Below are 19,076 nucleotides of genomic sequence, written 5' to 3'. Positions count from 1 at the left end.
GAGGCCACCTAAGTTCCATAATAAATTCTGGATCAGCTAGAATTAAAGAATGGAACTCTTTCTCAAAACACAAAACCATTAAAAAGTATAAAATAATCTTTTTAAAAAAAAATCAGCGTACGTCTCCATAATGGAGATGATTTTTCTTGGCACTCCTATTTTAGTTGTGTGTGTGTGTGTGTTCTGTTTCTGTTTTTGTTTTTTCATGAAACTGGTTTGTAGTGTAAAATATGTCTAAATATGGGTTGCACTCAAAATAACATGAAAGTCTCTTCACTAGGAGAAATGAGATGCATAAGACATGCTGAATAAAGGCCAAATGATATTAATGGTTAGTGCCATGAGGTTAAGGGGAAAATGAATTTACTTCTCCTTTGAGGGAAGAAGTAGATGTACATGAGATAGCTCTGAAAAGATGGTACAGGGCTGCAGACACCATGAAGACAGGAAAGCACGTGACTTCAAGCATGAGGGCTGAATCTGACTCCCAGAACCCATGTTTTACAAAAAGACATTAGTGTGAGGCAAGGCTTGTCTTCCAGGGAAAGCAGCGCCAGCTGTGTTACTGGAGGCCACTGGCTAGCCAGCCTTGCCTACTTCAGGCCAGTGGGAAATTCTATTTAAAAGAGGGGGAGGGTGACACCTAATGAAGTACACCCAAAGTTGTTCTTTGGCCTCCATACACACACACACACACACACACACACACACCACACACACACCAGGGGGTGGGGGGAGGAAGGATTTTCAAAGAGATAAGTATCTACAGGAGACAGTAGGCCCTAGAATTGAATACAAGGCAACTTTAATAATCTGTATCACAAGCTTTTTAATTTTAGTCTGCTCGGTACTTATTTGATATTGTTGTTTGAAATAAGTAGTGTGGGTGAACTGTAATATATCATTTATTGTGCACCTTGTAAAAAAGACTTTAGGTCATGGGAAAATTTTAAAGATGCCAGCTTCTATTAGACTAGACAAGAACATTTAAATTAAAAAATGTGGCAGTTACAAAGGAATCAAAGTAAGTTAAAGATAATGGAGCTTGGAAAAGCAATACATTCATTGGGCCTGTGTAATTACCTGTACTCACAAGCCCCACAAAACTACAGGAGATGGGTTTTGCTTTTTAATATAAGAGGTTTCAAGGCTGGAAGATCAGGTGAAGGGATCATAAGAATAAAACCTTGCAGCAGGATGGAATGAAGGTTCCCCAAAGTGCCCATCTGCTGGTCTGGCAATCCTGCTCTACCCTACTAATAATTCTGGAATAACTAATAACAGTGCCAACTTTTACTCCTAGATATTTTCTGGCTTGCACAATAAGCAATACAGTCATCTTTAACACAGCAGGTGTCAGAAAGGAGAACTCCAATTTAGCAATGACAAAGAGCAAACTTTGATCCAATATGTGGCATGGAATTTTCACAAATCAGTTCAAGAAATAGGACCAAATTCAGCAGGTGGGGAATTAAAGGTTGTGTGTGTGTGTGTGTGTGTGTGTGTGTGTGTGTGTGTGTGTGTGTGTAAGAGAGAGGGGGAGAAGAGAGAGAGAGTGCGAGACAGACAGACAGACAGACAGACTAATGACAATGTATCTCCTCCCCCACCTACATGACTAGGCAACTCTGGGGCTGGTGAGATGGCTGAGCAGGCAAAGGTGCTTACTATGTAAGCCTCAGGACCTGAGTTTGACCCCCCAGAACAAATATAAAGGTATAAGGAGGAAAGCTGTCCTCTGACCTTTACATGTGCATGGAGACATCACACCATCTTTCATCAGTAGCAAGACTCATGGTCTCTGTTGGAAATTGGAAGAGGCTTATCTGGGGAAATGTGACCATTCCAAAGGGGGTGGGGGGGGGCGGTGGAGAGAAGACATGGAGATCTGATGTTTTTCAACCAGTTCATTCTCCAGGGGAGGCCATAGGCAAATATCACACATTGACTCAAAGAGATATCCAATGCACATATTTAGTGATTTTTAGGTTCACTAGTGCTCTCCCTTCCGAAGCAAATATAAGCTGTGAGGACTACTGAAAAACAATCCAGGACAAGCCAGCTGCCTGCACGACTTTCAGACCAGCAGAACTACTTGGAAAGGACACTCTGCCACTGTTAAACTACCTGCAAATTGGGCACTTGTCTCCAAGCTTCCAGGTTTTGTGAGCCATCACCCACATTGGGGTGAGCTTTTGGTGAAGTTATCATTGAGTCATTTCTGCTCTTTAAGGAACCCCAATAAAATCCATGGGTTCACCAAGTTGAGTTTAGGTGATATCCCTATGTATGTCATTGGTTCCTCTTCTGGGGTGAGTAGATCTTTATTCATATCTTCCCATGAATAGTGGCACACGACACTCACATGAAGACATTCTTCCCCCCAAGGAAACAAACAGACCTAATCACCTTCTGAGGAACCATCTACAAATATCATTTTCAAGACTAGGATTTTAATATATAAACATGGTATGTAAACCAACCAAACAAACAAAATCAGACCACTGAAGCAGCCACCTAGAAAACAAACATAATCTGAAAAGCAGATATACATGAAAGATATGTCTATGAAAAGCAGTTATATACTCATCATAATATAAACGCTGAAAATTCATCAAAATTGTGATATAATTACACCAAGAAGGTAGGGAATGGAGAAGAGTACAGCTCTCATGGGACTTATTAATCCACAGAAGGAAAAGCAAATCCTTGCCCTCCATCGAAGTAATACCTACTATTTGAAACGTAAACACAAGGACTAATTAGCCTGCTGTTTAAGACATGGAGTAAATATCAGAGAATTATTGGCCATAAGAGATGAAAGCGGTTGAACAAGAAGTGGTGGGGGTTAGGGAACTTATTTTTCATAATCTTACTGGAAAATTTTGATTCTTGTGTGTATATATAACTGAATTTATGAAAAATATTTTATGTCATGGTCATTAGGTACTTGCCATTTATGGGAAAATTAGTTCATATTTTAATGATGTTCTCCATCTTTGTATACCTTTGTACTGAATACATGAGGCACACCATCCTATCTGTTAGGGTGTATAAATTTTAGAGTTCTCCTATTCAACCAGTAGACCTCAAAATCTGATAAGAATGTAAGAATATATATATATATCATATATATATATATATATATATATATATGGTGAGCCACTGCCAGGCAGTGTCACATGCCTTTAATCTCAGCACTCAGGAGGCAAAGGCAGGTAGGTAGATCTCAGAGTTGGAGGCCAGCCTGGTCTATAGAGCAAGCTCTAGGACAGCCAAGGCTACAGAGAGAAGCCTTGTCTCAAAAAACAAAAAGCAAACCAACAAAAATGGAGATGTGAAGTACATGAAGAACATTTCCCTAAGGATTCTCTTGTATTTTAGAGCACTAGAATTCTCACTGCCATATGTACTTTCAGAACGTTAGAACTGTAACTTTTGCTCCTCGCTGTGTAAGTTTCCTTTCCTGCCTGTTATCTGTATGGCCGTCTTATGCAGTCTTTCTAATGGTTAAGTATTTAGTTGGTGATTGAGGAAAACTCACTCTGCTTTAGCAATTTAGTCATTATCACGGTTTGAGGCCTAAGCTGTGAACATCGTTACATGGATCCAGTCATTTCATCTCATCTTTGTTCACAGGAAGATAATGTGGTATTAAAATGTGCCCATCTGTCAGTCGTTAAAGCGTCAGTGTGGAAGGATATTCAAGGTCAACTGGTATTGAGTTACTTTGCAATTTCCCTCCACTGTACAACCGTCACTTACTTACACATAAATGACTCAAACAACTTAGTTGAATTCATTGGGAAAGTCTGTTCCATAGGAAAGCATTAAATATTAATTATCTCTCATCACTAAATAATTGATGAAGAGTAACAACGATGCTCTCAAGAAGGTTGGTGGCTGTTAGTAATACAGTATTTTAATAGGATGTATTTGCAAGCCAGCTCAAAAGCCAGTTTCTCCAGAAGGTTTTCCCCTCTGACAGAGCTCTCCTTTATAATCCCTCTGCTTTGTGAGCTTCCATACCATGAATCATTACATTCTTACACTCTGATCAGTGCGTCCTCAACTGGAAAGGCAGGGATTGTATGTTATTTCACTTCTATATCCCCACAGGGCTTGGCATTATCCTTGGCACAAAGGGGCATTCAATCAAGCCTATAAGGAGCATGATAATGATAGCAATCTAGGAAGAGGCATGTTTCTGTGTCTTAAGCTCGTGTGATATAGAGTTAGAGCTTTGTGTTCACTTAAAATGAAAAGTGAAGAAACACAGCTAAGCAATATAATCCTCATGATGTTGTTTGTGAGCTGGAACATTAAAAGCAGGCTTTTCAGAAACATTTGGCTTTTATTATGATTGCCAGCACTTAGTTCCATTTTCCAAGATAATATTGGAAAGCAAATTACATTCTAGGAAGTTTTAAAGATCCAAGTATTCGGGAGGTGGAGGCAGGAAGACAGCCATAAGTTGAAGGCCAGCTTTAGCTACATAGTGAGTTCCAGGCCAAATATAGTGTGCAACTGTGTGTCAAAAGAAAAGAAAACTGAGAGAAAAATTAAATGTTTATTACTGAGTTCCTATTACTAAATGTATAGGAATGAGAAAGAGACTTGATATCACTAAACAGAACTAATGTTTATTTGGTTTTTGTTGTTGTTATTGTTTGTTTGGGTTTTTTGAGGGTTTTTGTTTGTTTGTTTGTTTTTTGTTTTTGAGACAGGGTTTCTCTGTATAGCCTTGACTGTCCTGGAACTCCCTTTGTAGACCAGGCTGACCTCGAACTCAGAGATCTGACTACTACTGCCTCCCAAGTGCTGGAATCACAGGCATGAGCCACCACTGCCTGGCTCAGACTTAATTTTTAATTTAACATTTTTAATTACAGTATTAGATTTTACTGCGACATTTTCAAGAAAATTTGCTTTTGTTGCTTCTCCTCCATTCCCCATCCCTCCTTACCCCCTCCTCCTCTCACCTCTTCCTTTCCACTTCCAAGTCACTTATGTCCACCCTGCCTTTCTTCCTCAAGACCTTGTTTCTCCCTTTTAGAGTAGTTTCCTTTCTAGTCAGAATTTTTGTTGTTATTGTTTTGTTTTTCGAGACAGGGTTTCACTGTGTAGCTTTGGAGACTGTCCTGGAACTCGCTCTGTAGACTAGGCTGGCCTCGAACTCACAGAGATCTGCCTGGCTCTGCCTCCCGAGTGCTGGGATTAAAGGCTAAAGGCATGCTCCAACACCACCCAGCTCTAGTCGGAATTTAAAGACTTCTTTTTAATTGCATGTATGTATATGTGTCTGTGTGAGTACATGCCATGGGTGAAGGGTCTCACAGAAGCCAGAAGAGGGGGTCAGATCCCCCTGGAAGTGGAACTAGAGGTGGTTGTGCCTGCCTCCGGCCTTGTAGGTGCTGAGAACCAAACTCGGGTCCTCTGGAAGAGCAGTGACTGCTCTCAGCTGTCTCTCCAGCCCCCTCTAGTCAGAATTGAATTTTTAGTCCCAATTTATCTTTTAGATCACTTTAGTTCATTTGAAAATTTGTGTGTTTTTAATTTTACCACTTCCCGGGTCTACTTACAGGCTGAGGAATTAAATATGATGTATGTATTTGCGTAACTGCAATTCACTGTGCCTGCTTTTAAATCAAACACAGCTGCTGGAAATATTTTCCTAATTGGGCAGGATATTTTAAATTTTTTAAAATTATACTTCTCTGTAATGTTGTCAACATAGATGGGATCGTAAAAGGCTCAGAACGCATCATATTGTCTTTCTTCTTTACATATAATGTTCTTTGTGTTTTTGCTTCCCCATGATCACAAAGCATTTCTCCTAAATAGAACTTTCTCCAATTTCCCTTACAATCAAACCCATCTTCACAAGCCTTTTCTTACTATTACACTATAACCATAGGATAAGCAGCTCCAGAAAGAGCTCTGAGGTCTATACCTTAAGATGGCTTTTATCCTTGGCTATGGTTAGAAACTGTTCTAGAACATTCTTCTCCAGCTCCTTGATGCATTGTTTTTACAAGGGGAAATAAAATATCTCTATTGTACTGCATTTAATGTGTGGCTGTAAGAAACTTGGTAAAATTTTATTTCTATTCTAATTCTAGTTAATATTTAAATTCTGTCTCATGGACAATTCTTATTCCCATTCTGGCATGGAAAAGCAGAACATACTATATGTCACTGTGGGAATTATAACATCTAATGTAACCACGATAATGCCTAGTGTATATCATGGTATAGATTCCATATAATTATATATCATATATTATTGTATTATATAGTATTTATATCATCTAGCTATTCTACTGGGTCTCTTCCCCTCATCAAATAAAGTCCTAGGCCAGATATTTTGTTGTTGTTGTTTGGTTTTTTTGAGACAGAATTTCTCTGTGTAGCTTTGGAACCTGTCCTGGAACTTGTTCTGTAAACAGGCTGGCCTGGAACTCACAGAGATCTTCTGCCTGCCTCTGCTTCCTGAGTGCTGGTATTAAAGGCGTGCGCCACCACCACCTGGCAACCTAGGCCAGACTCTTATTTTTCAGTTCACCTATGCTTCTCACAGGTGCATAATAGATGTAGACTGCATGATAGTGAGTTTAAATAAATCAAAGTGCAAGTCATGGCAGCAAGAAGCTCAGGGTAAGGGTACCGACACAGTTTTTCCTTGTGTCATCGCTTGGAGAGAGTTCTGTCTTCAGTCTACCGAGATGCAAGTAGCATCACTCACGCTTCTCACTTAGCAGAGGTTAATGGAAGACATTAGGAAGCTCTTCCCACCAAGCCTCTCTCCCTGCGGTCTCACATCCTTTCTTTCTATACTCTTTTTCCAAGCTCTCTCTGTTGACCCTGTTTCTGCGCTTTCGTATGCAAAAGCTTTTTATCTATGTTTATAATACACAACCGAGCATGTAAACTTCAGTGAGACAGACACTCCTGGCAGAGCTTTCTGATGCTGGTCGAAATGTAAATAAAATAAACAGTAGGCCCCAGGCTACAAACTGACCTATTTCAATAATGAAACTGGACTTTTCTTTAGTAGGGAAGCCATTTATACCACACACAGTATCACTGAACCTAGGTGCTTTTCCCTGTACTGTGACAGCCCTTGGACAGAACATTTGTGGCCCACCAGACACTATCCAATCAAATATGCATGCACATGTACATTATGATTTTCAGATACTTGTTGAAAGATAGAAAATTGAGGAAGAAAGAAGAAAGGAAGAAGGGAGAAATGAACCGAGAGAAGAAAGAAAATTTCTAATACATTTGATGTTTATTTCAAAGTTCTATCATCTCAAAACTACAAGTTATCAGTCATCATAAGTTTGGTATGTATTGAGCCACAAATATATAAAAATAAGGATGTATAATTATCTTTAGCATTTTGCCTGAAGAACATACTGAAAGGCCTACTTTTTGTGATCACAAATATGTCTATTAAAGAAAAATTGGATGATCAAATAGATTTTTCAGGCCCACATTTTATTTACAGGCTGTATCTTTATTGTGCTGTGAGAACATGAATGCACATGCCAAGAGAACAAGGGTTAAATAAGAAGTAAGTATATATGGGGTTTGCTTGGCATTTGAAAGCTCTGGTGTGCTGCAGACTACAAAATGGGATTTGCTGAGGTGGGAGGTCAGAATACACTTTAGGAAAATACACGAAGGAGAAAAGAAAAGGAAATAAGCTATTCTGATTTTCATTTTGGCCAAAAGTATGTAAATAGTGACAAAAACCAGAATCACTTATGATCTAACTACAAGTTAGTGGACACTGTGGTTTGGATCTTAGGTCCTCCAAGGGTTAATGTTGTTAAAAACGGTGGAGACTTTTAAGAGATAGGACCTACTGGGAAGGAGTTTTGGGGATCTTGGACCTTCCTGTCCCTTTGCCTTTTCTTTGCAGTTATCTGAAGGTGAGCAGCTAACAGCCATGAATTCCTTGCCATGATGTTCTGGTTTACCATAGACCCACAAGTAACAGGTCCTACCTATCATGGCAAAGTGAACCTTTCCTTTTTTATGTTGATTGTCTCGGGTACTGTGTTACAGTAATTCCAAGCTGACTAATATTAGAGCCATGTTGACACTTAAAGTATAGTCTCCCTTTCTCTCTCCTCTGTCTCTTTCTGTCTGTCTGTCTGTCTGTCTGTGTGTCTCTCTCATCATTGTCTCTCTTGTCTCCACATCTCTCTGTATTCCTCTGTCTGTCTCTGTCTCTCTGTCTCTGCCTCTCTCTCTCTCTCTCTCTCTCTCTCTCTCTCTCTCTCTCTCTCTCTCTCTCTTTCTCTCTGTGGTCTCTTCTAAAACACAATATTTCAAAAGTGCTGAGCTGAAATTTGAGGTCTTGGTGAATTTCTAAGATCAGTTAATAGCTGCAAGATGAGAGCCAAATAGTGTGTGATAATCACCATGGGAAGGAACCAGTTTAAAAAAGTACTTCTCTGAAACATGGTCACTCCCAGAAGGTGGCATCTTCTTTTCATCTGCTTCCTGTAACTGTTCTCTGCGTTTGTCACCTCTCCTCAAGACCCTTTCTGCCATCCTGACCATCTACTTTCTGCTTCTTGGCCAAGACCCACACGTGCACACACAGGATACTCTCCCAAGCCTGAAGACTTCCATCTTCTGTATCCTAACCGTTTCCACAGTGGGGGTTAACTCTTGTCTGATAGTGTATTGCTACAAAGTTCAGAAAAGAAAGGAGGGGATGGAGCAAGCTGAACTCCACAAGGGTGAGGAAGAGACTGGCCTCCAACTGAATCTCCTCCCCCTATTGAAAACAGATTATTTCCCCCCTCACATAATATATCCTCACTACAGTTTCCCCTTCCTCTACTCCTCCCACTTCCTCTCCGCCTCCCCTCCTCTCTGGATCCACCCCCTTTCTGTCTCTCATGGTCTTTATTTTAAGATAATTTTTTTATTATTATTAAGAGATTTTCTATTCATTTTACATACCAACCACAGATTCCCCTGTCCTCCCTCCTTCTGCCCCCCTCCCTCATGGCCTTAATGACTAGGTGTATTTCCCTGACAGAGTCAGCATATGTGTGTATAGTGAGTTGAGAAGGACACATAAGCCAAGGTGTAGGGACAAAACCCCATTTACTAAAGGTAGAGGAAGAATATTAATTTACCTTGAGCTATGATTTTGAGAAAATGTTACCTACATGCCAGGGGGCTATAGAGGGAATGACTGAAAAAAAATCATTTGTGATTATTATACAAAAGGACCTCAGAATCCTCTTATCTTATCTCCACATCACCACCCCCACTAATTCTGCTTTCTTGTCCTAGGATGACACCTCTGTGCTCTAGCAAGGAACCAATCCAGATTCCCAGCTTTAAATCTTGCAAAATATATTTAATGTCACCCCCTGAGGTCTGATGGATGCCTACCATGCTAGAGAAGAGCCAGTTTGCCTGACAGATGAATAGTTTGCTTTGCAGAAGAAACTAATCATCTGAAACTCTGAAGGAATCCTCCTCGGAGGTCATCGGAATGCTTAGATGGTATTTCTAATATTCTTTCAACACCTGCCATCTGCTGAGATGAAAGGATACAAAGAGAGGGGAGGGGGCGGGATCGGAACAGGACATGGGAAAGACAAGAGATGGTGGACCTGGAAAAATGAATGTGGCAAGCCTCGAGCTTTGACTTTATCAGGGACCTGGGAGCCATTTCTCTCTCCTTATACACGTATTCAGAAGAATGGTCTTTTGAAGACTCGATCTATAGCATAAGGCAGCCAAATGAACAATGGAAGAGCTACATACCTTTTCTGTCACCATCGATTTGGCAGGCAGCGGTCAATAGATAATTTTTGGTGTGAACTTTCATTCCTTTTTTTTTTTTTTTAAGATGTGTACTTTGGGAGGAGTTGGGGAAGGGAAAGCTGTAATCAGAACATATTGTATGAAAAAAAATCTATTTTCAATTAAAAACAGCACCTGAATGAGATAGAAGCTGAATTGTGACAAGAATAATTAGCAGGTAAAAATCCAAGTAACATATCCTGGGAAATAAAAGCCTGACCTCAGGCCTTCCTGTTTCAGTTGCTTGAGAAACTGAAAACACACAGTCAGGAAGCAGATGCTGGCTTCTTCCTTTAGCACCAGAACTGACTGGGCAGAGCGGAGCTAGAGAGAAGTGTTTCTTCCGTAGCATGCTTGCTGTGCTCTGAGTATGCCTGGTTGAATATCCAAACACTATCCGAGGCTGCATAAAACAATCACACTACTGAGTGTCACTGTCCTAAAAATGAAGTGGAAAGCCAGGCAGTCCAACCCTTACTGGCACTTATCAGAAGAGAATTAAGCGATGGACTCCAGACAGCCATGTCCCTGTGAAGGGAATATACAGAAGTGAAATTAGCTTTATTATTACAGCAATGTGCTCAGGTATAATTAATTTTTATGACTCATGTTTATTTTAATTTTGGGTTAAATTTTTCCCTGTTTCTACTCTATGTTTCTTTCAAAGAAGTTTTGTGTTTGCCAAATGGGCATTTCACATGAAGTTGGCAAATGGCCCTTGATTTCAAACAGCTTTGCAGAGGAACACTTATCTTCAGGTCCCACATGGCTACATGATCCTCTGACGTCACTAGTGAGAGTGCTTCTTCCAAGATAAATCTGCTTTCAGACGTGTGCTGCTTAAAGCTTTTAGTGAGTAAATAAAGCTCCAAGGGTAGAGAGGTAACCCGCCCCACACTTCCTGCCATTCAAGCTGGCATGTTTTACTTTCCATGCTGTTCTGCAATGCAGTGAGCTTGCTTACACTACTAAACTCAAATACACACACACACACACACACACACACACACACACACATACACCAACCACAACAACAACAAAGGGAACAGATGGTTTTATGTCTTGTCCCATGCCAGCTTCAATTATGGATTACTTATTCTCTATTATTTCTGGGCATAGTATATAATTTTTCTGTTCATAAAATCAAAACAATGAAAGAACACTATTCTCTCCACTCTATTGTCATTTGTTATTGAATTCTGGTGCAGCTCTTTTATGAATGTAGAGAGCAGAGTTAGTAGAAGAAACACATTATGCTATCAGGAAAAATAGATGGCCTGTGGGCCACTGAGATGACTTAGCTGCTAAAGGTGCTGACCCATGGGCCGCTGAGATGACTTAGCTGCTAAAGGTGCTTGTCTCAAAGCCTGACAACTGGAGTTTGAGGACTGGAACCCACAGTGAAAGGAGAGAACTGACTTCTACAGGTTCTTCTCTAACCTCTACAATGTGCTGTGACACACACACACACACACATACACTCACACACACACATTGTACACACACATACGTGCAATAATAATAACAATACTTTAAAATGACAGACTAGAATTTTCAGAATCTAGGCTGGCTACTCACCTCTTATGTGACCTTAAGAAAAGTAGATCTAAGTAGATCAGTGGCTCTCAACCTTCCTAATGCTACAACCCTTTAATCCAGTTCCTCATGCTGTGGTGACCCCAACCATAAGATTATTTCGTTGCTACTTCATAACTGTAATTTTGATACCATTATGAATCATAATGTAAACATCTGATATGCGGCCCTTAGGGGTCACAACCCACATATTGAGAACCACTTTAACCAACACTTAAAGTCTCTTGGCCTGTAAAATGAGACGAGTAAGACTGGCATGGGGTTGGATTAAGACTCATGTGAGGTTATAGCAGCAAACAGCTCAGTACAGAGCAGGCCAATGAACAAAGGCTCAGTCTGAATCCACAGGGAGGAAGAGAACAAAACCACTTGAAAGATGTATACAGGCCTAGTTCCATCATAAAATCAGCTCTCCTCATTGAGGAGTGCCTGGTGTGCCGTGCCCAGTACTCTGGAGTCCAACAGTAAGTTCCCACTTAGGAGGTTTTCTCAACCATAAATCCTTTCAATATCTTAGGCTAAGATCTGCATATAAATTAGACATATTATTCTTTATATTTCTTTCCTTCCATCCATACACATACCTGAGATCCCCATCTATGATAAAATCCACAATTCTGCTTTACACATAAGCATTCAGTAATTACTTTTTCAAATTCCATTAACAAAGAAAAAATGTGCTTAAGTCAGGTCAATTATGTGAATACTCGTTTTGTTTGGTTTTGCTTTGTTCTTTCATGAGACATGGGCTGGAACTCAATAACTGAGACTCCGGTCTCAGTCTTCTAAGTCATGGGTCTCCAGATGCCAGCTCCCACACTCCCAGCAATCCCTTTCTAATATTGAAAGCTGAAAGATACAGAGTGAGAGCAGGATGCCTTTATTTGAAAGTATCTAGATGTCTATACTCCTCCTCAGGGCTACAGAGGAAGCAGGTCCTCTATTTAATCTGGCGTGGAAGAGGAAATGATAGCACAGAAGTTTGTGTCAGCGATTTCCTCCTCCTCTGCTCACTCATTACAACACTGTAGGTGGGGTTCTCACTGAGATCACGGTGAATAATCCAGATGAAGGCACGTCTGTGCCAAGCAGAGACTTGCTGGCCCAAGGTGAGCTTGCTATGACTTTTCCCTGTTGCTTTCTGTGAGAAGGAAGAAGTTAGCTCTTAAATATATACCTAAGGCTGCCCAGAGGTTTTTTTGAGGATATAATCAGCAATGAACTTCGAATCAGACACCACAATTTACAAAGAAGCCAAACTGGAAACCAGTAACAATTATAACTGAAACCAAATCCTGTTTTTAATTTAGTATCTACAACAATTTAGCCCCGAAGTTGAAAAAGAATCTATTATCAGTTCTAACTTGAAGACTCTTTTAGGTAATTTTCTTTAAAAAAAATTTTTTTACAGTTATTTATTGAGTGTGTGTGTGTGTGTGTGTGTGTGTGTGTGTGTGTGTGTGTGTACATGCAATGATGTACATCTGAAGGTCAGAGGACAATCTGTGAGAGTCGCTTCTCTCCTTCCACCACGTGGGGTCTGGAGATTGCACTAAGGTCGTCAGGTGTGGTGGCAAGTACCTTGACCCCATGGAGCCACCTCACCAGCCCCATGATTTAATCTTCTAACATCTCTGTGCTTCACTTTCCCCATCTGCAAAAAAAAGTAACTACATGATTAATGCAGTAGAGATTTATTGTTCATATCACCAGTCTTCCCAAGACTAGCCACGCCAATCCTGGGGAGTAGGTCCCCTTTGCCTAAGCTAGCTCAAGTTCAGATCCTGACCCTTAAAAGAGTTCCAGTTTACATAACGATTCAGAGACTATCGGCTCCTTAGCAAAAAGGAGCATCGTAAGTTGTTTGCTATAATAGAGGCAGATAATTTTTCATTGTTAAATCGACTTTTATAGAATAATTAGAAATGACAAGTGCATGCGGCTGACTCTGCCTGACTGGGCCCAGTAACTCACAAGAACAACGGAGCATTTGTTAACCACTGACTTCCCTTTCAAACAATATTATGCCCTAATCATCAAGTCCGGGGACCACTTTCTTCCTCCTCTTGCATTACAAGTTAACTTACTGTGGCAGCTACCAAAGCCCTTTCTGTTCCTTGGGGGAATTTTATCTCACCAATCGCATGTTTCCATCCAACCAAAACTGATCTTTCTGTATCTTCAACCTCCATCTTCACCACGGCTTTCTCATCGGCTCAAATATTTCTTCTTATCTCTATGTCTTAAAAGAAAAGAAACTTCCTCTAACAACATTCTCCTTATGAAATAAAGATAAAATTATTTCTTTCCTGTTGCCCAGATAAACCTCTTTCAAAAGAACAAGTAATCTAGTGAGGCGTTTAACAGATGGAACTCTGAATATGAGCCATATTGATTCTAGTCATATAATGTAGTAAATTAACTTATGTAAATTACTGGTTGGTCTGGATTGAAATGTTCAGATATATAAAATAATAATTACTATAAAAAACATAGTATTAATATTAAATATAAAATTGTTATTATTATAATACTGTCTTGGAGTGTCTACTGCTGTGAAGAAATACTATGACCATGGCAAATCTCATAAAAGGAAAACATTTAATTGGGCCTGGCTTACAGTTTAGAGGTTTAGTCCATTGTCATCATGGTGGGAAGTGTGGCAGCATGCAGGCAGGCATGGTGCTAGAGAAGAACTGAGAGTTCTAGCACAGATCTTAAGACAGCAGGAAGGGAGAGTGATGCTGGGCCTGGCTTGAACCTGAAACCTCAAGGGCTGCCCCAGTGACACACTTCCTCCAACAAGGCCACACCTACTCCAACAAGGTCACATCTCCTAACAGTGCTCACTAGCTTATGTGGGCCATTTGTATTCACACCACTGCACATACTTAATAGGGCCCCTATAAAAAGATATGCATGTCAGTGTTTAGTGGAACATTAGACAAACAACTAATCTCCATAAATACCCTCAACCACATTTTACTGTAACTCTGTCTTCATTCTTTGACTGCTTTTTTTTCTTTAGCATATTGCACTCAGTCTTTTCTTCCCTCTTTCTTCCCAGATCACCAATTTGATCACTAAACCCAAGTCTTCTCAGTTGTTCAAGTGCTGTCTTCAGCATTTAGCCTAGTAACTCGGCATCAGTTTTGTGAACCTCACTCTTCCTTTGGTTTCCTGTCTTTTCTTCCTGTCTCTATTGTTCTCTGTCTCTTGTCTAGCTTTACTCTATCTCTTCCTCTGGGGACACTTTGTGCCACTGACTCTTGGTTCTTTGCTTCGATTAAGAGTAGGGCATCCTTATCAAGGAAGCCAGCTTTTCTTCATTGCTCAAGGACACATGGAATAAAGAGCTAAAAGGTTTTTTGTTTTTTGTTTTTTACAAGAATGATAAGTCTTTATTCATTTAACATTTAATCTTATTAGACTTAGTCTTAGACAAAATTATAATTAGGCACTAATAAAAGAAAATTCAGATTTGATAATATATTGACCAAAACTTGACATGCATCTCAATGTTAGCTTTTTTCAAGCTTTTGTAAAGGTCACTTTCACATTCTAATAACTGGTTCTCTTCTTCCACCATGTGGACTCCAGGGATTAGACTCAGGTCATCAGGCTTGGTGGCAAGTGCCTGGACCATGTGATCAGAGAACAGTTCCTCATTGAAAAAGAATGCCGTAAGTTTTTTCTGTACTAGGGGACAACAGTTTTTGCAGCAAAATGAATCCACATCTTACTTCTTAGTTTATATGGTGACCTGTGATGCCTCTTTGATTATAAACTACCCTGTGGTTTCCCATTCATCTGTTTTTATTTTTTCTAGTCCTCACTACAATTTTATTTTTATTTATAACCCACTATAATCTTGATTATTCACACCCTAGAACTTGAATTCACAACAACAAAACCCTCACATCTGCTAAAGTCTGGGAATAAAATTCCAGGTGTCTCCAATGTAAGCAAGGCTCTCTATCACACTGGGTGGTCTGCTTTTCCCTTCTATAGAATAGGCCACCTGATATCTCTTGACAAGTGTTAGGATAATAGGTCAGCCATGGTTCACACATGACTTCTAACGTTCTTGAATTATCTTGGTCCTGATTCAAGTAGCCAATAAAGCTCTCTTTCATTTCATGGTCTATCTCTATTTCTTCCTGAAACATCTTACAAACAGAAGCTGTGCCTTTTCATCTTTGAAGCCTGGTGTCTTTCATGAGGTAGACAATGAATGTTTGATGTTCTAGGCAGAAGCAGGGAAATGCGCTTTAGGGATTCTGAACAAAACCTGTTCTATTGTGACAAAGGTGACTGAGCCACTTAGATTCAGAGGCATTCTGAGCCGATGGAACCAGAGTCGACCTCGTCTTTACCCTTCTTCACAGTGGTTCGCCAGAGCCAAGTAGCCTCTTTCCTGTCATGTTAGCCTCTCTGGACATGTGCTTTGTGGAATGGGATCCTGGCAATAGACTTGCAATGTTGGGGTAGGACGAAAAGAATGACTATTTTCAATTCTCATGATCTCATTTGATACTTTATACTTCTTAAACTTTGGTCCACTTGGGACCCATTGTCTGTGCATGTGTGTATCTATACACATGTGTGCATACAGGGTACATGAGTGTGAGCATTTGCATTGAGATCTGTGGACAACCTTGAGTGCCATTCCTCAAGCACCTTCCATCCTTTTTGTTTTTTAAGACTGCTTTGGAGCTTACCAAGCACTGTAGACCAGCTGTCCAACAAGCCCCAAAGGATCTGCCTTGCCTGTTTCTCCTGGGATTACAAGTCTGTGCCACTTGGCTTTTCCTTTAAAAAAAAAATGGATTCTAGCAATTGAACTCATGGCCTTGTCCTGGCAAAGCACATACTTTATCAACTAAATCATCTCCTCGGCCTTGTAAGACCTTTCACCCAATGGTTTTTATACAGTCCCAGGTATGTAAAATAGGTATACAAATCAAGGATTTTCTGAAAATAAATCATAACTAAATCTATGTAACTGTATTTAATATAAACCTAGCTCATGCTGTGTGTTCAGAATCAAGGCTGCAGTGACTTCACAGGAAGCAACAGTGGTGAGTGCCACCAGAGACACCTTAGACTCAGTTCATGTTTTAATTAGTTTTCTCAGCTTTTGCTATTGCCAGATTCTTAGTGATCCCACAACCAGTCATCCCGCAGGTCAAGAAGCTGAGCTTTACACCACTCTGTGAGGTGAGTGGATTAGATACAACACATTCCATCAACAAAGAAACCTAAAGCTTAACCAATCAAGAGAATTATGAAAGATGTTTTTGATAGTGACTGAAAAAAATATTAGCCATCATGGTTTCTGGATCATATCCCATCATGAATATTTGGAGTTACCGCTGTCATAGTTTTTAGGGTATGGCTCTCCTTATGTCCATGTGTAACAATGGATGTAAAGGAACTTTCATACATTTTTAGCTATTTTCAGCACAGAAATGAATCACCAGGATACCAGCTCTGCTACTCAGCAAGCAATTTCCCAAGTAAATAGATATGCTGACCTGACAATATTCACTCTACATCTCAGTAAGTGCTATATAATTTCTCTAAAGTTTTAAGTGGGTTTATTAATGGAAAACTGTTGGTGTCCAAACCCCACAACAGCAATTTGATCCCACAAGCAGGCAACCTCTATGGTTCTGACTTAGAATGCCCATTTTAAAACTACAAATTTCTCAGCTAGACAGTTACCCTTCTCCCAATGGGTGCATAAAAATGTCTTATGTATCTGTTCTTAGTTCCCCTTAACTCCTGCCCAGGACATACTGCAGATTCAATGAACGTTGAGTAAGTAAGTGAGTGATTTCAATCTTCTTCTCAAACCTCTGTCCCACAGATCTACCAGGTCAACCACTTTAGCAACTTCAGTTCTAGTTTTACCATTGCCTATGATCCTGGAACCCACAACAAGACTATTGTACTCTACTGCAGACAAGCTGTAGGCTCCAATGTCAGACTTAGGAACATCAGAGTAGAACACCAAGAAGGGTTAATCTGCAACTATGACGATGGCTACGAGTACATGGAAGCCCATTTCTGTTAAGAAAACATGTAAAGCAAGCCACAGGTAACCTGGGGAAGTGTCTACTGAGACAGAACACAACAGCGCCCTGACATCTGCAAGCTATGAGACTAGTGTGTGCTTTCTGCCCTAGAAGAGTGTGACACTTTTAGTTGTCACATTCCCTCCTGCTTTGCACGGGGGGGGGAGGGGGTTGGAGGGTGGGAGGGGGGTGAAAGGTGGGGATGAGATTTTCAAGTTGGGTTAGGGTCTATTCACCCTTGATGTTTATAGAAGTTGGTGTCAGAAATGAGATGCTGTTTTCTGGCATGGTGAGGAATTCAAATTTCATGCAAATCAACACAAGCTTATTTCTTTTCTTTTTTTTTTCTTTAAGAGAAATTTCCCCCAGGAACAAGAAGAAACATCTCTTATTGAACTGCTCACGAAAGAAGCACAGAGAAGAGTCTGGTGCCTTGTGATCTGCCCTGCCCACCTGAGGACCACCACCAGGAAAGTGTGGAGACCTCTGAGAAGCTGGCCATTTCTAGCATGGATTGTGCCTTTCTGAGCCTATGGCCAGGTATGGGGGGGGATGGGTAAATAACTTCCACTAGCCTTATCTTTGCCATCAAAAGCAGCCTGTTCTTTCCTCCTACCTCAGCAGAGAAGCTGTTTCCAGCTTGTCCTGAGTCCAGACCTGCTTTCTAAGCAATCCCTGCTTGGCAAGGAAGTTTAGCTCATGCTAGAATCATTTGTTTACTTTGTAAGCTGGTCAACCTATTTGTCTAAACAGACATCAGTGGACTATTAACTCCTGTTAAGACCTTAGTGGGAGTTCCTGGGAGTAAAAACAATTTGTCTAAGTCTATTTTTTCCAGTGGATGCTTGACCTGCTTTTGAACAGCTGTCTTTTGAACAGTGCAGTAATTTCGCCCAATCTAATCATGCTTGCTATAGTCACAGTCAAGTTACAGAATATTCTCTTATAGGCAGTTTTGAATTATCTTCCCTTTTCAGGCTCAATCAATCGCCCCAAACAGACATCAGAGCCAACAAATATGTATTGAAATTGGTAATGCATTCTCATTACCATGTGTGGCAATTCATTATCATCACCTCAAAAATAATTTCAGTATTTTTAGATGTATTTATTTTGAGTGTTTTGCTTGCATGTATGTATGTGACCATATGTGTGCCTGATGCCTCATGGAGGAGGTCAAAAGAGGACGTCAGATCCTCTGGAACTGGCGTTATACATGGTTATGGGATACCATGTAGATGCTAGAAATCCATTTTAATATTTAGGTATCATTTGGTTCTGTCTTAGTTTTTTGCTTAGTTTTTAATTTTTATGTGCATTGGTGTTTCACCTGCATGTCTGTGTGTGAGAGTCAGACCCCCTGGAACTGGAGTTACAGACAGGTGTGAGCTGCCATGTGGGTGCTGGGAATTGAACCCAGGTCATCTGGAAGAGCAGCCAATGCTCTTAACTGCTGAGCCATCTCTCTAGCCCTTGTCTTAGTTCTTAAACACTATGATTTAATTTTAGGCATCATGAGAAACACTTGTGACACTGAAAGAGAACATATAATAAGTC

The 19,076-nt window shown here is 40.3% G+C and overlaps 1 long non-coding RNA gene across 2 annotated transcripts; it reads left to right on the top strand.

Moving 5' to 3' along the window:
* Nucleotides 1-12,441: 12,441 nt before the first annotated feature.
* On the top strand, nt 12,442-18,347 carry LOC119089111. Of its 2 annotated transcripts, XR_005092942.1 has the most exons (6): nt 12,442-12,548; nt 12,750-12,819; nt 16,144-16,380; nt 16,894-17,001; nt 17,312-17,542; nt 17,874-18,347. It is a non-coding gene; the product is annotated as an uncharacterized LOC119089111 (long non-coding RNA). The 2 variants fall into 2 exon arrangements; XR_005092941.1 differs by lacking the exon at nt 12,750-12,819 and having other exon boundaries at nt 12,448-12,548.
* Nucleotides 18,348-19,076: the final 729 nt, after the last annotated feature.

Source organism: Peromyscus leucopus, chromosome 15 (genome assembly GCF_004664715.2).
Source record: "Peromyscus leucopus breed LL Stock chromosome 15, UCI_PerLeu_2.1, whole genome shotgun sequence".
Lineage (NCBI taxonomy): Eukaryota > Metazoa > Chordata > Mammalia > Rodentia > Cricetidae > Peromyscus > Peromyscus leucopus.
This window is presented reverse-complemented; position numbering and strand designations above follow the sequence as displayed.